The sequence below is a fragment of the Pelodiscus sinensis genome, chromosome 3 (genome assembly GCF_052426305.1).
Source record: "Pelodiscus sinensis isolate ZL-2025 chromosome 3, ASM5242630v1, whole genome shotgun sequence".
Lineage (NCBI taxonomy): Eukaryota > Metazoa > Chordata > Testudines > Trionychidae > Pelodiscus > Pelodiscus sinensis.
In genome coordinates, this window is record NC_143054.1 from 58,714,744 (window position 1) to 58,737,658 (window position 22,915).

Below are 22,915 nucleotides of genomic sequence, written 5' to 3' on the forward strand. Positions count from 1 at the left end.
AAGCTTATGCTCCAACACTTTGGCCAGTCTATAAGGTGCCACAGGACTCCTCACCGATTCTGATTTTAGTTATATTCTATTATGAATCCAAGGCAACTCCTCTGATCTTTGCAGTGTGATTCTGGATTAAAGTTCAGCAAAAAATTGATTTCACTTCAGAGATAGAACTATAGAATCCAGTGGGAGGGGAAGAAGGGAAATCCAGTTTTATTTCAATAGAAACCAATTTAATTTTTTAAACTAAAAATTATGGTTTAGAAACAGCCACCATTTCAGGTCAAGTAGAAACAAAAATATTCAGTTTTTGAAAGAAGGGACAAAAGTGCTTCAGAGATTTCCTGCAAAAACTGTACCAGAGAGCTCTCACAACCAATCTTCTTCATTAGCCACTGATAAATGCCATGCAGCAGAATTGTTTTTGTTCCATGTAAGAGAAATGCTCTTTTTAAAACAAAGGAAGGGTATAACACCACATAGCAAACATCAAATACTCTTAACAGGAAACATTGATACTTTTTTCTTGGAAAACATGCTGAGACTATTGAATGTCTAGTGTGGTACTCTGGTCATGAAACTTAGAAGAAGATGGAATGGAATGAAGACATTAGGGAAGCCTGGTGATCGTTTGGCTTGTGTTAGGTCAACACTCTTTGTAAAAACAAAAAGTTAATATGTACTGTTTGACTCACTAGTAGGAGGGTTCCTCCTCCTGGTCACTCTCAGAAATAGCTCATAAGGTTAGTGCTCTTTCCAATGGTTGAGGCCATCACTTCTCCTCCATCTCTGGGTCTGCAGCTACTCTCAGTCTCTAAGCTACAGCCTCCACTTTGTTACTTGACCCTCTGGCCAGATGATCCTGCTTGTTTCCCTGCCCCTTTCTCCAGGTTTAAGCTACAGCCATCCCTGAGCTTGTTCTCTGCTAGAGACCTTTCTGCCTTTCCCTTTCTGCCATTTCTCTCCCGGAGTGACTGCTGCCTATTTCCCAGCAAACATCTGCTACCTTTATAAATCTAGCCCATTTTCTTCATCTTCAGTGAGACTCCCTCACCTATGGGATTATTTAGCAATTTGACTCCCTTCTGTTCCAGTGGGCCAGTTTAATTAGCCCCCTTCTCGATTTGCATTAACCCTTTCCAGCCAAGTGTGGGGTAAACACTCCATTCACAGTCGGGTATTTAAATTTATTCATCTTCTCCTTAATCTCAGTTATATTTACCTATGAAAACATTTGCAACAATCTGAAACACAAATCCACACACTTTTTCAGACATCATCTTTAAAAGGCTTTTGTGCCATATGAAAAATAAACTCCTCCAGTTTGGAAGCTTGTTTTGTCTTGCAATCAATTCATCAACAATGTATGAAAATTCTCAGGTAATTCATACTTTGAAATCAATTGCAATGATTGCTAACATACTTAAGAGGAAATGTATCTTTGTGAAATAAGATTCTGGTATCTAATGTAGCAGCAGGCAATAATCGCCTTCCAATGCTAGATGAAGATAAAAATTACCAAAATAGTCATTGCAAGTAATGGTGCTAATAAATTTTCCACATATTTGATTATGAAAAGCTCTGATACAACAAAATTATAATTCAACTAGATTTATTCAAGCAGTGAGCTTCAGTGGAAACTGAGATAGATATGGGTTTTCACAAGGCTTATTTTCAAATTATTTTCTTTTACGGAATAGACCAATAGATTTATTTACACAAAGTGTTGGTCAATGATTACGATAGTCACTACAAAATAGCCAGTACTTCAGACTTACTTATATGCTGGTCTTGCTTTTCAGATAAAAGATTACATACAGAAGAGTTTACAGGCAGGTTTGCTCTAAAAGGGGAAAAAAGATGTCATGTCAAAAATTAAAAAATATATATCTATAATCAAAATGTGCTGAAAATGAGCGGATTCATAAAACTGGAAACCTAGGTTCCTTCAAGTTACAGTAAATATAACAAGAAGGTATATACAAACGTAATATCTTTAGAGCATTCTGGACATCCAAAAGAATGTGTTAGGCTGGCATTATATATGTATTCAAAGGCCAGGACAGACCACAGTGATCACCTTGTCTGATCTCCTATACAATACAAGGTCATAGAATGCCCCCAAAATAATTCCAGAGCATTTCTTTTAGAAAAGTCATCCAATCTTGATTTAAAAATCACCAATGATTAGATTCCACTGTGAACCTTGGTAAGTTGATTCAATTGTTAATTATGCACTATTAAAAACGTATACCTTATTTGTAGTCTGCACATGTCTTGCTTCAAGTTCCAGGCATTGGATCATGTTATTAACCTATCAGAGAAAGAAAGATAACATCACCAACTGAAAAGGGGGAATTTATTTATTTATTTATTGATGAAGTCCCATCTCACTGAGAAATGAGAACTAATCAGAACAGGATATTAAGCAAGAACAAGAAATCTCTGAGCAAGTTAAAATACTTAGCAAAGAATTTTTTTTAATTTAAAGATGAAATGTCAAGAGAATTTCTAATAGCTAAATATTTGGAATTAAAAAAAAAGAGAAATTTTCAGGTGCATTAAATACATCAGAATAATCTCACCAGAATGCCAATAATGGAAATTTTTACATTGTTAAAAGAAAGTAAAAGGAATTTGGTGAAGTTATTGGAACTTTATGATCAGTATGCTTATAGGGACGTAACATGCATAATAGTCTTTCACATAACAGGTATGTCTACACTCGCAGCTTCTTGCGCGAGTAATATGCAAGGGAGGCTAAGCGTGGAATATCGCCGAGGCTCATTTGCATACCTAATGAGCCACCATTTTTCTCAGAAGAGGCTCTTGTGCAAGAAGGATTTAATGAAATTTGAAGAACATAAGAACGGCCATACTGGGTCAGACCAAAGGTCCACGTAGCCCAGTATCCTGTCTGTCGACAGTGGCCTATACCAGATGCTCACAGGTAAACCTCATGTGATCCCTCCCCTGTTACCTACCTCCAGAGAAACAGAGGCTAGGGATACCATTCCTACCCATCCTGGCTAACAGCACTGATGGACCTAACCTCCATGAATCTATCTCGCTCTTTTTTGAACCCTGTTAAAGTTCTAGCCTTCACCACATCCTCTGACAAGGAGTTCCACAGATTGACTGTGCGCTGAGTGAAGAAAAACTTCCTTTTGTTTGTTTTCAACCTGCTGTCTATTAATTTCATTTGGTGACCCCTAGTTCTTATATTGTGGGAATAAGTAAATAACTTTTCCTTATTCACTTTTTCCATGCCAGTCATGATTTTATAGACCTCTATCATATCCCCTTAGTCTCCTCTTTTCTAAGATGAAAAGTCCAAGTCTTTTTAATCTCTCTTCATATAGGACCAGTTCCAAAACCCCTAATAATTTTTGTTGCCCTTTCTGAACCTCTTCCAATGCCAATATATCTAGCATGTATACGCTACGTGAAAGCCTGAAAATTAGTCCAAGGCAGACTCTGTTAATGTGGACTTAGAGCCCTAGGAAGCACTAAGGAAGTTAAAAGGTGATTCAATTTATATCGACCACATGATTAGTTGATAAAGGAAGGCACTCAGTACCGGCTTGTGCTGGTTCAGGAGTTACCCCTGCTGCAGCTCTACAGTTTAAATGTAGTAGGAGTCAGGTATTCAGTTACATTTAAACTACAGAGCTGCAGTGGGGGTAGGTCCCTGACTAGCACAAGCCAGTCATTTCATTTATAATGAGCTAATTGTTGTCCTGTACAAGCCCAGAAATGTTTCAACTGATTGAAACAGATATTTAAAATTATCTCTATTTTAATTAAGCTTTCTGATCCCTTAGGCTTAGGCAAAAATGAATGTACTAGAAGCAGGAAGTACTGATGACCAACATGCATTGGAACAATGCCTAAATGCTATGGTATTGCAATAAGATTGTACTAGGATCTTCAAAATAGGTTTATCTAAGGAATTTATATTATTTGACATGCTCTCAGTATATCTGAGGTCCAATACTGCACTGTGATAGGGGATGGAGGTGGATTGCCAGACATAAAGAAATGCAGGATCAGGGTCTAAGCTAATTTATGGCAGGAAACATTTAGTGCAGTCTTGCTCTTTGAAACTGGGGACTTGGATTATGTGTCTGGATTATTCCATTTAAAAAGCTTGCAACCAAAATCTTTGGGTACATAGTAAAATGTGTGCCAATACTCTCGACATATGAAGTATGTGCAACAAATCTATGGGTGCGTCTGAGAATACTCCAGTGGCAATGCCTATGTAAATGTTCAATCTTCATCTACTTCATTTCTTTCAGCAGATTGTGTTATCTGTGCACATTCCAGAATAAGGGGTGGTGTAGAGTAACAGTAACTCTAGGCGGGGCAGGGGGATTTCTTCCTCAGGGGAGCATAGCCAAATTTCCTATTCACAAGGAGAATGCATTCACTGCTGCACCTTTTGAGGGATGTGTTATGTTCCCTCCTGCACATCAGTCCTGTCCTTGACCCAGAAATCAGAGTCCTAACCCTGCCTGCACATTGCCAGCTCCTTTCTTTGGTATAATTGTAGTACTGGGGCACAGGACAAGACTAGCCCATGCACACGTTGCTACTCTTACAAGGACAGGGTTCCTTACATGGTTGTTTACTCAGTTCTGAAACACCAAACTTTGCATCAATGCATGCATATAAATCCTCCCCCTACTCCAGTGTTATCAGTTCTACAATGCTTTTTATCTAGATGAGGGAGTTATATGGAGAGTTTGGGCAGTGGATTCTCCCTGAATACAGTACTTCATGATTAACCAGAACATTTAAAAGAATTATCTATTTAAAGTACTTATGTAGGATAGAGACAAACAAGTGGGTTCTGCTAGCGCTCAATAGGAAAGAATTAAAAACCCCACTAGTGTACCATTCGACATGAAAGATTACTCCCTCCTAGCAACTGTGTGAAATATTGAGCCAGGACCATTTAAAAAGTGAGTTCCTGAAACTCCAGGTGTCTTTCATATCAAAGTCTATTAAAAAGAAAAGCAATCAGAAGAGGAACATTAGTATTTGGCTAAAATGCATCCAGATGACTAAAATACAAAAAGGAACAAATCTGTTTACCAGGAGCATTTTTTACTGTCTGAATACAACATAATCTTGATTAAATGAGTACTCAATTTAAATCACAGCAGGATGTCAAAAGATCAGGCACACAGGCAGTGTTTGAAGGTTTTAAAGATCTGGGAGGGACAGCCCTCTAAGTGTGTTCAGAGAATGAAACAGTGATGCCTACTGTCACTGCAAGTAAAGTATTTTATTTCTGTTGGAGAAAACATACCTATTATTCAAATATACAGAATCTTACTTTTGTAAAAAATAAAAGTTGGTAATACATATGTGTTGGTGTTGTACGTACATAGTCACCTTAAAAAGGAAGCTCAATTGAAATGTTTTTCTCAGCTGATATGGCCTTAATCACCAACCAGCTTAGTACTAACAAGCTCCTGTCATTTATGGGTGTAAAGACTTCCTACTAAAGGCAGGTGTAGCAGGGCACCTTCTGCTCCTTGCCTTTTTGAGCCACAGAAACTTGCTCAGACTCCACTAGCTGGCTCTCCACATCATGCTGTTCATTTAGGATCCTTCCACTAACTGTGTGACAGTTTTGTTCAACAATACTATTTACAGCATCTTGTATCCTCAGGGTTCAAGAGAAGAGGAGGAGATCTTCTTTCCTAGAGAATGCTCTGCTCCTCTCCCTTGTCTTTTTTTTTTAAAAAACATCCTCAGCTGAAGGCTAATAAATCCCATAGTTCACACAGCTTTATACACCTCTGAAATCCAGCACTCTCTGGTTCAGTAACATCCATGGTCCAGTAGGACCAGGGATGCTTTGACCAAAGCATCTGGGAGCCTAAAGGCAGGAAGGCCAACAGCCTGGTCAGGGCTGGAGGAGCCCCATAGCAGTGCACCCGCAGCAGTACAGGGCTGGGGAACCTTAGCTGCCCATGCAGTGCGGGTTCGAAGAAGCCCGGCCACCTGCAGCAGCATAGAGCTGCAGAGCCCTAGCCACCTGCAGCAGTGGGAAGCCAGGGAAACCTAGCTCCAGTGACAGGTCCTTCTCCTTCCAGATCCAACCCATATTGAGCTGTGTTCCCTTTTATACTGCTCCAGCCCTTGGAACACACTCAGTGTGGTCGGGAGGTGGGACTTCCGTCACCTACAGGGAGGGTTCCTCTACCCAGGGCAGGGTGTACACATCCCGTCACACAAGGGAAGAGATGCAGGGTAAGTTACTCTATTGCAGCCGGGGGTGGGCGGAGGGCCATGCAGAGTGGTAAGTAACAGCTGGGGGAAAGGGACAGCAGCAGTGCGGAGCAGTAAGCTGCTGTGTATAGCAGTGGGGTGGGAGTTGGGCAGGCATCATTGTGGGAAGTCATTCTTGCATCTGGAGGGAGGGGGAGAGTGACGCGGGGTGAACAGAAGTTATATGTCTGCGAGCTGGCTAAGCCCTCTCTGGATCTGCATTATGTCAAACCAGAGCATTAATGTACACAGAGATATCAATAGAATCTTGCTGGGAAGATGGTGCCAAAACTTTTCCTGAGGTACTTAATTTTCTCATGGAGATTCTGTGGCAAGGTTGCCATTTCCCCACTGCTGTGCTATGACACTATCGGAAACATTTCCTCCAATTCTGCTGCCAGAAACAGCAGCACAGAGTTTGGCTGCATAAGGAGCAGGGCACCCTCCGCTCGCATCCCAAAGTAGAGCCTGATAAACTTTGGCAGGGATATATCAGCCAGCATAATGGCAGCCTGTGGACAAGTGTAGGATTATTACAAATTGTTTCCATGCACACCTCCTGCACAAGTGTGGACTGTACTTTCTTGGGGCCCCATTCTCCCACTTCCCCACCTTTAAAACTCACCATGATCAGTGTGTCTAGAGAGATCTGTGTTTGCCTGTAGGGTAACAAGGAAAGTGACCAGTATTGTTCAGAGACATGCATGTTAGTGAAATGTTACTATCTTTATGAGGAACAGTACAGTCACCCTCTTGTTCATGGTTACTTTTCTAAACCATACCTTGAAGTCAGGCACGTTCTCCTACAGACAGACTCTGTCATCTAAGGATACTACCTCAGAGAACAAGAGAAGATCTAGTCAAGGATGTTTTATAGCATTCAACGCTACCAACAGAAAAATGAGGAAAGGAGGGCCATGGAGATGAAAGTCAGAACAGAAGCCACTGAGCGCATGCTAAAGCTGAGATGACCAAACTGAGATGCTGACGTGTCTTATCAAGGTGTGGAGTGAACAGAATCAAAGGCCTCCCTGGCAGTACATGCAGAATTCTTTTCACAGCAACCCTCCCTCTACACCCTTCATTTTCACTGCCAGGTAATGTTTTTTCCCCCCAGCACACTCCACTGCCCATCACAGCAGTTATGACTTTGACAGCTGGTCATTAACACAATTATGAGGTTTTCCAATAACTTACCACCGAGCATCCACACTACCTGTGGGACTGTGATTGAAAGGCAGCAATAAAGACAAATGTGTTGCAGACTTCCATGTCTTTATTTTGTGTGACAACCCACAGCAATATCTCTGGTCCCTCTGGAAGCCTGTAATATCCCTTAGTCTCATGGGAATGCCTCACTCAGGATGAGCAGTGGGTGAGGCAGGGAAGCAACCCCATACAGACAGAAATGTCAGCACCCTTCCCTGACAAAGTGTTTCCTCAATGCCTCCCTGATATGATGAGCACCCTATGGGCTCCTCTGACAACCATAAGTGTCTGTCATGAGTATTTGCCCAGGTGCTGTGCCTCATTGCTCCACCCATGGCAAACATTTCACTCTTGCTCTCACACAAATCATGTAAGCAACAGCATGCACCCATCGCATTGGGGATATGGGTCAGGCCTGCCATAGAGACACCTCCATCTTCCAAAAGGTTAGGCCTTCCATAGACACAACTCCATCTCCCTTTCAGTCTGTCAAAGGCACATTAAACAACTATGTGGCATTGGCTCAGTTTGTTGTTGAACTGCTCCTTCCTGCTGTCCATGTGCCCCATGTAAGGCTTCATGAGCCAGGGCTATAAGGGGCATATTGGATCACCTCAGATCACTGTGAGAATTTTCACATTTCCCACTGTAATTTTCTGGTCTGAAAAGAACATCCTGGCCTGCAGCTTTCTGTACACTGTTCCTGAAGACGTGTGCATCATGCATCTTTCCAGGTCACTGCATTTTTATCTGTGAACTGCCCATGGTGATCCACAAGCACCAGAAGCACCATGGACAACTACACCCAACCTTATCACAGAGCACATCAAGGGGTACTTCTCCAAATCGATTTGCAACCGAACAGTAGCAATCAGGAGCTGCCAGCTTCCACAAAGCAATCACAGCATGGTTCTCCGCTGGGAGCGTAGCTCTCATTCAGTTGTCCTTGTGTTTGAGTTCAGGGGCCAGCTCAGCATACTGCTCCAGGAAGGCTGCTATAGCACCTAAAAGTTCTGCAACCACTGCTCTCCATCCCACACCTGAATGGCAATGCCATCCCACCACTCGGTGCTGGGTTCCTTAGCTCAAAAGCGATGTTCTACTTGGCACAGCTGCTCTGTGACAGCCCAAAGCAATGCCACTTATATTGTCATCTACATCAAGTCTTCTTCCTCTAATTCTAAGTACATAAGTAGCTCTGCTGCAATATGTGATGTCCTAAGCACATTGAACACAGCATGGAAGAAAAACCTGGGATCCATGATTTCGCACAGCAGATGCTGGAGTGCACAGCAAGGACTGTCTTTCAAAAGGCGTGAAAGTAAGCCAGATGCCCCGAGAGGGCTAGGAAGCAAAGAGGTGGCCGACAGGATGTTTTTCATGTTTCCAAAAAGACTAGCACTATGTTGCGCATTTCCACAGAAGCTAGCAACTGAAAGTGACACCACATTGCTTTGCACTTCTGTTGCTGATTTTCTTTTCAAATAACACAATTGCTGTGTGGATGCTAGTAGTGCTTTTCTGGAATAACAGCCTTTAATCTGGAAAAACAGTGCAGTGTAGACACACCCTTACTGACTAATTAAGTAGTCGATGGGAATTCTATCAACTACTCGATTAGTTGATTAATTGGGGAGACTAAAGGGGAAGTCAGAGTATCATAGGGCAAAGATCTGTTACAAGTCTAAGCTACAAACTGAGGGCTCCTAAGCTAGACATGCACAGCCACTCTCCCTCTGTGCTTTAAGGGGTTTTCCCCAACCAAGGCAGTGCCACTGCAGCCACATGGCAGAGGAGTGTGTTCAGGCAAAAATAAACTATTTCACAGAGGAAATCAGAATATGCCAACAGCACTACTCTGTGGGCTCAGACAGGATTTTTTTCAAACAGAATAATTTTATTCTCAGTCTGATTTCCTCCTATGACAGTCAAACAAAATATCCCACTAAGCTTTGTCCATCTACATAGCAATCTAATTATAAATTTGTGCAATAATATCTATGCTGCTCCTGCATTTTCCAATGATAAGGCAATCCTTATCTTTTGTCACCTAATTATTTCCTGTTCAACTATACGTGGTTGCAATGGTGGAATCTACTGGCTCACCAACTCTCACTCACTGCCTGGTCAGAGAAGGAGATCTTCCTACTGATGGAGGGAGATTTGTCAATAATTATGCCACTGTGGACATCCAAAAGTTTCTTGAGTCTATTCCTCACTCTCTGTCTAGCCACAATACTGATCGTTCTTTCAGGGAACACATTCAGTCAAAACCTTTTTGGTCACAGAAAATGAATCTTTGTTCTCCAAAACGACACTGCTGAATAAGAAATTGTAGCACCTTAGTATGAAAAATATACTGTGGAGAGTATTTCTATAATGGTGGTATTATAAAAAAGAAGAAATCAAATTCTGTGGATCAAACATTTCACTCAAGGGACTAATGGTCAATTGATTTCCTATGAACTAAAGGGGAAGCTATAATTATGCAAGTCATGGCTTGATCAATTTTACAGTCCCCAGAAAGTTCATTTACTACCCTATAATTTCTCTGGAACGATCGCCTCTTTAATATATCTTTCAGCAATTATTTTCATTGTGATACGACATCAAAGCAATTTTACACACACACACACACACACACACACACACACACACACACAGCAAAAAAGTAAAAATAAAATAAACAAAACCCTCACCACCCATTATTTCCAAAACAAAAAGCCGTTGCACAAATCTCCAGTTCCATGCAGCCACTCAAGATTCTGCTGGGAGATTTGCTAATGTTTAATGAGATCAACAACCATGCTTTCATTAGGACATTTTAATAACAAACTTCAACCACTATTTCCATTCTTGCTTCTATGGATAAAGACGGAAAATGTGATGTACTGTGAGCAGAATGCATATTATGATGCTGGCAGACCAGTTGCCAACTCATGCCAAGTCTCCTGGACCTCACTGAACACTGACAAATGCATAGCTGGAAACTAGTCTGTTACTCTGGTGTGTGTACTGTTACTCTGGTGTGTCGAAATAGAGATTCATGATCAGAATAGGTTTAGACGTTATAAAATGCTTGTAGGAATGATGCATGTATAAATCTTATAATATCTATATACCATTTGCTCTGTAGTTATAAGTATGTTTGCTAAACATTCAGGCAAGAAACATCATCATGTGTGGAATGCTAGTTTACCACAAGAGGTATCTCCTCAACAAAATGAGGCCTATAGATATGAGACAAGCCACTAGGGGACATCAGTGGACAGAGGACTTTACAGAGTACTTCCCTCACACCGATGAAGAAGGACCATGCACATGCCCTCTCCCTGCAGCATTTGAGCTGTGAAGGAAGGGGCAGAAAAGTCTCTATCATGGAGGAATCACCACTATGCTGTTTGAAATTCAGGGAGGACAATATTTCTGAACATAAATTTAGGATTCTTAAGCTGCTTGGCTGGATTAGTCCTATAGGATTTACAACACTTGCCTATATAGCAGCTACTATCACCTTTTGGAACCTAAAAGTAACCTCATTTGTATGTTTACATTTATCTGCTTTAATCTTGTTTCTTTTCTTAGTTAGAAAAAGCTTTAGATAGCCTAATATGCAATTGGCTACAACCATTGTTCTCAGCAAGAGATTTGAGATGCAGTTGATTTGGGGTAAGTGACTTGTCATTTGGGACTGAAAATAACTAGAATATTGTGGTTTCTGGTTTTATGGACCATCTATCGTAAAGGCAGGCTTGCTTGCATGGCAAAATAGACTCGAGTGCCCAAAGAGACTGGCTCCATGTAAAGCCATGACAGTGCTTTAGGAGTTCACTCTTGTTACTGGGTTTGTGAAATTTAATTCTAGAAAGCACAACCAGTTTGGGGTCTGTGTCCTGTTTCTTGACAGGCTGCCCTGACATTGGCACTCATAGTTCTGAGCTACTCTAGACAGCCTGACACTCATGATGTGCTCTTATTGTTACATAAGTGATCTAGAAATCCAGGGCATCTGGGAAGACAACAAATGGCAAGCTCTAACACTCTGAGCATTAACAGATCTTCTGTGGCTAATTTTATCATCTGTAAAAAGGCACGTGTATGAGACAATGTGAACTTTGGGAGAGTAATATCCTATCTTTATTCAACAAGGACTATATTAATGCAAGGTCTTATGATGATATGTATTGCAGGATTAGGAGCACACACACCATTTCAATTTAAAAATTATTGTTCCAGTTATACCTTTATGTTGTATAGGAGTGTTTATGTTCATTTATATCACCCATACCATTTACGTTTGTTACATAGTTTATATGGTGATAAATACTAAAGTCTTAGTGCTACACCATAGTTTCTTCTCCATAAAGTGAAGAGTTTAGGAATATTTGAAAATACGATGAAGATAATGGTGCTGGGTATCTTAATATAAGGCGACAAGTTAGAGATAGGATGATATATACCATTTAAACAGATTATGTGCAAGTCATTGACGGAGAGATAAGCTAGTTGTTAAGCTTGTGGAATGAAAGTAGTTCAGAGGGAACAACAATTAAACTTAGTTTTATATGCATTAAAACATGGCTTTCAGAATCAAACAAAGACTGCAGATCAAGTTTTGACATGAGTAGCAGACATGAAGAGCAAGTAAACTAAAGGCTGGAAATTAAAAAGTCAGATCCTTCAAAACTATAGCAGGGATGAACTGTAAGAAAATAAATTACTGCAGGAAAAATTATTTCTAAACCAAAAAGAGGTGGAAATGCTTTATTATTAATGTGCCAGGACTCAGAAATATTGATCTCTAGCTTCAAAGTTGGTTCCAGGGACAAATGGGAAAACTGTGATTTTCCCTTGGCAAAGAAGAGACGATACTGGGTAAGAAAGTTAAAAAGCAAATGAAAACAGATTGCCCAAGAAAGGGCTCAAAAAGATTTCAAAGCAGTATCTCATCAATGGATGACAACAAAGAAAGGGATTTGTCAAGCTGATTCAGCTTGCCAAAAGCAACAGGCAGTGAACATTGGTAGTAAATGCTTTCTTATACCTTGCAAAATGCTCTCCACACCAACTAATCAGATATATATTAAAGAATCAGATATATTATTGCTGAGTTCCAACAGTGTGCTCAACATCATAAAAAACCCATAAAGTACAAAGTTCCTAGGCAGACTGCTTATAAACCAAATTGGCCCAATCCATTAAATTTGGGATGTAAGGTATATGCCAGCTATCAAGAAGAGTCTGGTAAGGAGATATAAAGATTATGCATGGCAGGAAAGTCAGGCTGAGAACTAATCACAAAGAAAAGTAAGTGCCTAAGGAGATGTAAACAAGTGAACATTATTTGTGAGAAAATGTCCTGCAGCTTTCTAACAAATCAAAAGAACAGAAGAGTTAAAAGAAAATGTAGATCTACTGCTCTGCTAACGGGTATTAAAACTAAGGTTTATGGGATTTAAAAAAAAAACAAAACATCAAGGTCCCAACTCCAGGGAAATGAATAAAAAATGAGTTCAATAAGGAAACATATGGACATGTTTTAATAACTACAAGCCAAATAATGCTGTCCTTAAATCCCTGCAAGACCGATTGAATTCAAAGGGAGTTTTATTAAGATAAAATTAGCCCTATGTTGTCACATCGGTGGTTGCTTCCTAGAAATGCAGAAACCATTTCATTCTCCTCTCAGAATTAATTTCCAGACTTGTTACAAAGAGCTGTCATATCTCACTGAGTGTTGAGCTGCAAATAAGCAAACAATGTAGCCCGAGTAGATGAGCAACGTGTCCAGTCATTTGATGGTGTCATCAGCAGTCAGGTGGAGAAGCAGTAGCCTACCATCAAATTAAGCCAGTTGCCATTTGTCAAGGATATGGGATGGTTTGAAGTTGTCCACAGCTGCATTGTGGGTCATTAGAAAAACCTATTTTAGAGAAATGGCCAGTTAGTTGCCTTGTCCTGTTTGAAACCTGTTCAGAAAGAACTACAGGTGCCTTGGCAGATCCAAAACCTGATCGACAGATGGCTGGTCAGTGACAAGAGAGAGAGAAATTACTGACTGTAGTTGCTGATACTCACTGTGACAAGCGATTTCCACCATCATGTCATATGGTGCAATAAAAGGCATCTAGAAGACAGGTAAGCTGATGGTAGTTTAAGAAGTCTATGTACAATGGCAGGTAGCTATTTTCACAGATCTTGGCCAGCAGCATGGAGGCCTTCTCATGGCAAATATGAGGCAGTGCCATGTTACTAAGTATTTGTAGCCATGAAAATGGATTTGCCCTTAAAGTCCCAGTAACAATATGCATAGCTTGGTTAAGCGCTACATAGCCCAACCTAGCATGAGAAGAGTGACACCAGACAGGAGCACAATACTCTGCTGTTGAACTGCAGAGGGTAAAGGCTGACGTTCTAAGTGTCCAATTTTCTGAGCAGGTGGCTCAGAGTGCTGACTTTGACAGATGTCTCTCTCGAGTGGTTACAGTACATTAATGACCTACCCAATGTCAAACTGAGATAAACTGGGTCTGGATCATGCTGCAGGCATTGACCACTGAGGAAAAACCATTTAACTTTTGGCTTGTGCTTGCATTGTGGGTAATGGAGCAGCATTCACATCATGATCGCCATCAGTTCCCGGTCTGGGGCAAGGAAACTAATGATCCAATCAGCTGTCAAATTTGGCAACAAATACTGGTCATGAGCCATATGGCTACAACGCCAATGTATCACCATCCTTCTACTTACAAGCAATTAGACTCACACTTTGAATTCTTCAGCTTAAAGTTGAGGGCTTGGCAGCAGCTACATACAGCGTGATTAGTGCAGTCCAAGTAAGGAGCTGAGCAAGAACCTCCTGTAAAGATAACATCTGGGGGAGAGACTAAAACAGCTTGATTCTGATGGCTTGCTTAATATGGAGGGAGGATCCGGTAGCAAAGCTCTGCTCATGCCTCACCTATCTAATGGGGAACAGCCTGGCATCATCACTATAGGGCCTGGTGGCATTCTCTAGAACCCATTACGCCAGAGGCAAACGACTGAGCCCCAAGAGAACACTAAAGCAGGGACACATTTGCGGTGGAGTGAGTGCGTGCGCCAAATAATATATTTCTTTACAAAACAATGGGACTGAGGCTTTTTTGATGAGAACAACATCATGTGTTCAGTATGCCCTTAAGTGACATATGTGCTCAACTTTGCTTTGAGATCTCTAGCCATAACAGCATGAGAGACAGCCCTTAGGATTAACTGCTATTCATCCATCTATTTAGAAATTCCAATCACTGAACTAGGCAGGATATAGTAAAATTAGACTTTAAACAGGAAGGTAAATATCATTCATCACCAGATGTTAGGCTGTTATTCAAGTCACATAATAATAGCAGCATACTGTAAGTTAATTTGCAGGATCTGAGGTGTCTAGGCAAAGCAGTCAAACAGATTTATAAAAGTAAATCCCAGACATAAAAAGTGCAGCCTTATAATCAATGTCAAGATTTACAAAAATCTGCCAATCATGTGACTAATCCACTCTGTTCCCAGAACAGTTCAGAACTCAATGTGAAATAGGGTTTTACCACTCCTATGTTAATTACAATTATCCGTAGTTGAGAGGGGAGGCTCATACATTACAGAATGTTGAAGGTAACAGTCAAACTTCAATCACTGCTAAACCATGAATTTTGCCACGACGCAGTTTATCACCGGCGCTAGCGCTCAGACCTTGAACGTCCAAGGCCAAAGTACTAAGTGAAAAGTAATTGGATGAAATCTGAATAAAATGTTACGGGTGCAGAAAACATTTTAAAATTGTAATGTAAACATTTTGGAGCTCAAGATTACTAAAGTGAAGCTTTAAATACAAGTTTCTCCGTGACCCCCCCCCCCCCACCCAAGCACTGTAGATAACACCACCATTCTACCAGTCATGCAGGCCCATAACTTGAATGTATATGTAACTCTCTTTAAGTTCTCAAATCTCGGCAATGACTCAATCTTGCTGATTCCTTTTGCATAGAATATGACCTTTCCTATCCATTTATACAGCTGTCATTCTTTTCCAGGATGTCAACATCTTGTATCTCAACATATAGTTTCACGATTCTTTTCTGCAGCCTTGATAAGTGAAGTCTTGCTCTGCTCATATCTATTCAGAACGTGCTACAAAGATAGGTTTTCCTTTCCTAAGACTTGAATCACGTCAGTCGTCTTTCGCATCCCTCAGTTGGCTCCCCTTCTGAAGAGCCATTTTTCATCAACCATTTTAACATCAAGGGCTGGTTAGCTGCTTTCCTAAACTGTGTCAGGGAGATCTCAAGGACTGGTCATTGGGAAACACAGCTCTAGAACATCAAACATAAGTTAGCTGATCTCTTGATGAAGGGGCAGGACAGAAAAATATAGGTGAGACTTTTTGGAATACAGGAGAGCAGTCCCACCTCAAATCTGACAGCCCCTATGCTGTTGAAGAGGATGAAAGTCAAGCTGAAACAGATGTAAACATTCCCATAGTTTCATCAGTCTTTACTGCAGAAGATGCGAGGGAGATTTCCACATCCAAGCCATTTGTTTTAGGGGAGATCTGAGGAACTGTGTCCCAGACTGAAAAGACAAGAGAAGATTTTGGAACAAATTCAGAAGTTAAACAGTAATAAGTCACCAGGATCAGATGATATTCTTCTAGGTGGTCTGCAATTTCATACTTTGTTCCTGCAGAACTGTGGCATGTAACCAAAACCACACCCTGCCACAGACAATACAAAGGGCACGACATCGATCTGACCACATTAAGTGCAACCAAGACCATGCAGTTGCTCTCCTCTCATTCAGAGTAACATTCTACACCCAAGCTAGTAAATCTCATGATAGCCCAAGGCATAATAAATGCAGCAAGGACATTTCTTTTCAAGAAGAAGGTACAATATGTTCCCACATCCCATGTACATCTAAGATTCCAGGTTCTAGTGGCTTCTTTAAATAATCCTCCTATATTCTTTGTGTAGGTGCAACATGCCTCAGGTGGCATGAAAACAGGATTCATCACTGAATTTGGTCTACTAGGTGGATCATTATCTTCCCTGGCCTGGGCAATATACTTGGAGTACAACATGAATGTTGATCCAGGCCCTCCAATTGTCTTATTAAATTGGAATAGCATTATGTGGTTTACAAAACCAATTTCAAGTATCCCACACAACCTGGGTTTACAATAACCTGTTCACAATTAAATCTGAAAATTTTAAAAAAATCCAACTCACACACCCACACCACAAATTGGGCTTCTAGAAAAATCTAAATGCTTGCTGACATTCTAAAAGGAAAAAAAAATACTGTTGGGTAAACTACTAACCCCAAGTTATAATTCAACTCTTCTGGGTAGCATCCATTCAATTTCCAGTGATTGACTATCATATCATAGTCAATGTCAAGTGGTACACTCGAAAGTTTCAGGAAGGAAACTCAAGACTGACCGCACAACGAATCATTAGGGCTGAAAGGAATCTCTGGGAGTCCCATCCCCTTACATGGAAACATTAAAGACAACGTTAGCTACTGAAGATAACAATTCTACACATTTCTGGTATTCAAGTTGAAAGGAATTTGTTTAAATTGGGGCAAAAAGCTAACTCTTCTGTCCTTTCTAAGTAACAGAAATAAGTTCTCTCTCTTTGTCTGTTCTTTTAAATACATATCTGTAAAGCATTATTCCTCTCATGGTTTTCTCTGTAGACTAAACGTGTTTATCTTTGCTCTTAGCTTCTGAGCTCCCCAGTTTGTCTTCTCATGAAGAGTGGGTGCCCCATACTCGTGGTATTAATCCAAATGAGGTCTAAACTAGCCAATGCCAAAGAGTGTGCCATGATTGTCACACCTCATTTTACCTGAGACTTGTACTACAAGTTTTATTTCGGAGGCTATGGCGAGATGGAAAAAATTCAGTAGAGTTGACAAAATTCATTGTTGGCTTATTTTACATCTCCTCATGGTATTAGAGCCAGAACTCCCCATTGCATACATGTGCATCTTCCAGTGGATTGTTTCCATTTTTAGAACTTAAATCATACCACTCTATATATTTATCATAGTGTAAGCAGGGGCTGAACTGCTGCTTGCTGTCAGCCAGCTAAAAGGAGGGGTGGGTGTGCCCACTACAGTTGTTTAGCTCTGCAAGGTAATTAACTGTTAACATGTAAATACTGCTCAGGAGAGAATCTGAGGTGTGGCTATGAAAATCCCATTCAGCCAGGGCTGATGGAAGGTCAGTGTTGGAATCGAATGTGGAGAATTGTATATAATTTGGGACTGTTGTGGGGGTAACTAATCATGCTACCCCTAAATGTGGGAACTGTAAAACTGCAAGCACTGGGGGCATGGAAAGACACCACCATCATGGGAAGAGATCTCGGAAGAACAAGCCTCCCCACTTCCGGAGTTGAGTGAACAGAGCTGGGGGAAAGGATTAAAGGGTTTGAGTCAGCCTGCTTCACACCTGCCAAATGTGAGCCATAAGACTGGCCCAGCCTGTACCTTTCCCCCTTTGTTTTAAGGGCAGACCTAAAGCAGACTCCCTGAGGAGTCTTTTCTTTTGCTAGTCCAGTGAAAGCTGGATTCATTTGCCAGTCCAGCTGGCGGCTAAAGAGTTGAAATCACTGAGAGCTGAAATCACTGGGTTGGCTGAGAGCCAGACCTATTGCAGCCAGTGAAGTGGTGGCGACCAGCGGTGTGGAGCGGCGGCAGGTGAGGAGCGGCCACCAGCGGCATGGTGTGGAGCGGCGGCAGGTGCCCAGGAGAACGTCCAGAGGCGTGGAACAAGACAGCTGGTGGAGCGTGGCAGAGTTTTGTATAAGGTGCCCCCCATCTATCTCCCACCCCCATTTCTACCCAGGTTGGGAGGTGAAACCCTGCGGGTGAACTTTGGGACTCTGGGTGGCACGGACCAGGGACAGAGACTTTTGGGGTGTCGGACTTTTTGGAGTTCGGGCGATTCTTGACTGGGTGGGGGCTTGGCTCATGTTTGGGGTTATGAACTCTGTTTGTGGTGTTTTACCCAAGTTAATGCCATATGACTTCTCTCTCTGTTTCATTAAATGTTTCTTTCCTATACTCAGACTCAGTGCTTGCAAGTGGGGAAGCATTGCCTCTCAGAGGCGCCCAGGGGTGCGTGAATTTCCCAGATTACTGGGTGGGGGCTCAAGCCGGGTCTATGTGAGATGGACCCAAGATATTGAACCCAGCCCTGGTTACTGCCAGGCCTACCCGGCAGAAAGGTTACAATAGTTTTATTAGTTGTACTACCTGGATTCCAGGGAACGAACACACACACACACACACACACACACACACACACACACACACACACGGTAAAAGAGGGAGTAGTCACCATCTAAGCTTATGGAAAAGTTAACAGCAACAGGGTTAGGAAGCAGAACAGAGCAGCTTTTGGGGATAGAGACCCAGCAAAGAGGGTTCACAAGATCAGACGACTTAAATCATACCACTTCAGGAGGAGTCAGAGGATCAGAGATGATTAAGAAGCAGGAGAAACCTGCAAGGCCTCAAGATAGGAAAACAGTAGGAAGTTAAGCAAACAAGTCTGACAGCATCTCCCAAAGAGGTGATAAGCCTGGTCTCCCTATCAACTAGAGATAGCGAAAGAGACTGATAAGCCCCCTGTCTAGGAGTGGTAACAACAACAGGAATATTGGACTTTGCTTATATATGTTCCTGCTTGAAATTTTCTTTGAACAAGCTAGAATAAAACAAGGATCTTTTCATATTTTGCACATCTTTATGAATAAATTAGCTGACCTTTAGTTAAGATCTCATTCTGGCTTGTTTAAATAACTACAGGTTAGATATTATAACCATGCATAGTGTGTATGTGTGTGGAGGGGAGAGGGGGGAGAGGTAGGGGTCCTTTTTCCCCAAAATTAAGATAAGCAAAACCATAAGAGTTCTATTTCTATGTTTTTGCCTTTGTCTTTTATAAAAATAAAATTGCTACATTAGTGTCAGTCCTATAATAAAGTGTGCTATAAAATGCATTGAGAAATTATATGCCTTCCTAACAATGAACGGATACCCAGAGTAATATTTTGAAAAGCACATATGTGGCATAGGAACTTAAGTACCATTGACTTTCAATTATATTTATTTGCTTTTGAAAATATGACTCAGAAACCTAAGCGTTTGTCTACAGAGAGAGAGAGAGAGAGCTGTAGCATCAAATCTCAGAGCCCAAGTCAACTGATCCTGGCTTGCAGAGTTCACATGTTTGGGCTAAAAATAGCAATGCAGCCCTTTGGGCTCAGGTTGGAGCTTGAGCTCTGAGACCTTCTCCATAGTCCAGATTTCAGAGCCTGGGCTCCAGTCTGAGCCTGAGTGTCTATGCTGATATTTTTAGCAAGGCAGAGAATCAGTTGAACAGGGCTCAGACACTTGCTGCTGAGTCACTTGGGTGGATGGGTGGGGGTGAGGAGGGAATGGGTGGGCTAGCATTGTATTGACATCCCAGCAGTGTTTTACACACTCTTGAAAATGTTATGCACCAGTTTCACAGAGCCTACTTCAACTGATGTACTTTGATGTCAGGTCGGGAGAATGATCTCCATCCAATTGTTTTCAGTTAATAACACTATGGCAGCCGTTGGGTGTGGGGGAGTGAAAGAAGAACGCATATAGTGATATCCTCCTTCCAGGAACCATTGTGCTCCATACACTGTCCCAAGTGATGCTATTATATTCAGAAGAAATATTGGTTTTCTCTTTGAGTGTAGTATCACGATAGATGCAGGTCTGTTGTCAGACACGTGTAATTCTGCCCCAGGCAAATCTCCTAGGCTGCACAAATGACTTAATCTATGACTGTCCAACTGGGTAATGTGTCACCAGGCTGCAATATTACTCACTCTTAACTGGTGTGTTGGCATGGTTCACACTTCTGAGAACCGTTATTTCAATGCAGTCCACAAACATGGTTAGCTCTAGTCACATGTAGAAGGTTATATGTTCAAGCATCAGTGGGGCAAATCCAGATGCATCACATCCTTATACAACAAGAGAGGCATAAGGATCTTGCACAAAATGGGGGTTTTGCACAAAAAAACCCACACTGCTTGTTTCTGCACAAAACCCTCTTGCGCAAAAACAACTTGATAAATTATGCAAATGAAGCACAGCAACATGCTAATCCATGCTTCATCTGCATAAGCTCTTCAGCAAAAGCCGCAATGTAGTCATAGCCCAAGTGGGCTCAATCTGGCCCACTGGCTCAGTGTTTGATACCTACACACTTGAAACAGAGGGCTTTACAACAGGATCAGCATTTGAGCAGGTATAACACTTCTATTCCAGAAGTGCATATAAGCCAAACAAAGACAGACGGCTTTGCAATATTTATCACTCCCTGAAAGTAGAGGCTCTAAGTCTCATTAGAGATGGGAATAAGAAACTAAGATCCAATTTGTATGATATGTGGAGAGCAGAGAACAAATAATATGTTTAGTGAGTTGTTCTGGTTAAAAAGTGGGTTGTTGCATTTAGAACAAGCTGGAGTTTTCATTTACCTCTTATAGTACAATAGATATAAAGACGATGAAAACTGCAGTCCCTAGGTCCTTGCCTGAGAGAGGTAAGAATACTCTTCTGGCAAGGTGAAAGCAGAAAACATTTCTTCACTGTTTCTACCTCTTTCCTGCCATTATTCCCAGAGACAGCTGTTCTTTCAGTGCATACATGTACATTATTTTGATTGTTGAAAAATTTCTAGGCACCACCCAGCTACAGCAATGGGGCTGATGCAAGCACATACATTAAAATTTGTGAAGTGTCTGTGGCTCACTCAAGAGGAAAGGTGCTATATTTATAGAGAAAAGTTATTATTCCACTTTCTTTGGCACTGGGGAGGCCACATTTGGAGTATTGCATCCAGTTCTGGGCTCCTCACTTTAGAAAGGATATGGACATATTGGAGAGGGTCTAGTGGAGGGCAACCAAAATAATTAGGAGGCCAGAGAACATACCTATGAGGAGAGGCTGAGAGATTTGGGCTTATTCAGTCTGCAGAAGCGAAGAGTGAGGGGGGATTTGATAGCAGCCTTCAACTTCCTGAAGGGAGGTTCCAAAGAGGATGGAGAAAGGCTGTTCCCAGTGGTGATGGATGGCAGAACAAGGAGCAATGGTCTCAAGTTACAGTGGGGGAGGTCTAGGTCGGATATTAGGAAAAACTATTTCACTAGGAGGCTGGTGAAGCACTGGAATGGGTTAGCTAGGGAGGTGGTGGAATCTCCATCTCTAGAGGTTTTTAAGTTCCAGCTTGACAAAGCCCAAGCTGGGATGATTTAGTCAGGGTTGGTCCTGCTTTGGGCAGGCAGTTGGACTCTAATGGACCTCCTGAGGTCTCTTCCAGCCCTAGGAGTCTATGATTCTATGTCATTGTAAACTATTACCTTTTATAGATCACCTTTGCCTGAAATCATTGAAGACGAAAAGGAGACCACATCATTAAAAGATAGACAAAAATGTAGTTGCAAACAAGAACAAAAATATTGAACTTTCATAACTGAAAATAGATAAAATTAGAAAAAACATTAAGTGTTCATCTGGACTACGCTAGAATGTTGAAAGAGGAAATGCAAATTCAGTGGGAATTTGCATATCTTCTTCCAATCTCACTTTTGAAAGTGGAACTTTTGAAAGTGAAAATAGTTTAGATGTGGCTTTTTTGGCAAACTCCCCCCCTTTGTCAAAAAGCGGTCTAAACCTCATTTTTTGAGGAAGAGTGGCTTTTTGACAAGGGGGAAGGGATTCACCAAAAAAACCCACGTCTAAACGACTTTCACTTATGAAAGTGAGATCAGAATTTGCATATCCTCTTTTAACACTCTAGCATAGTCTAGATGAGCCCTAAGAGAAAGAAAAGGATTTGTGGTGGTTTTAAAAGACTAAGAGTCATAAAAACAGCACAAATATGGAGGAGAAAAGAGAGTGTCAAAGTGCTGAAGCTGGGGTAGAAAAAAAAGCACTATGTTTAGAAAAACAGAACAAATTGTTGTAAGAGATCTGCAATTTTTTTCAACCCTAAGTGCTCTGCTCCTCAAAATCACAAGATTGGCTATATTTAAAAAAAAAAAAAAAAAAAAAAAAAAAAAAAGAGATACTTATGTTATAAGTATATTTTGGATTCTTTTTCTTTGCTTTTTGTTTTTTGGCCTGTATAGACTATGCTTAAAAGCTCCCCTGACTCTTCTCTCTTCTCCCTCCCGCCACAACCATAAATTCAAGGAACTGTTTTTAAAATGGAAGCTAATTCTTGTGTCTTAGTCCCAAGACTGTAGGAGTTTAGGTTTTAAGAAAAACATCAAATATCATAAGATGCAGGATAAAAACCTATTATCATTGGCATTATGAGAAGACTATGGCT

General features: G+C 41.2%; 1 long non-coding RNA gene across 1 annotated transcript in view; it reads right to left on the reverse strand.

Annotated features, from left to right (window-relative positions):
- Positions 1-22,915, reverse strand: part of LOC112547277 (uncharacterized) — a 70,389-nt gene that overhangs the window by 14,088 nt on the left and 33,386 nt on the right. Inside the window, exons 2-4 of the long non-coding RNA XR_012902276.2 lie at positions 15,933-16,095; positions 2,249-2,308; positions 1,773-1,837 (exon numbers count right to left, since the gene is read on the reverse strand). This is a non-coding gene — a long non-coding RNA (uncharacterized LOC112547277). The remainder of the gene's footprint in view (positions 1-1,772; positions 1,838-2,248; positions 2,309-15,932; positions 16,096-22,915) is intronic.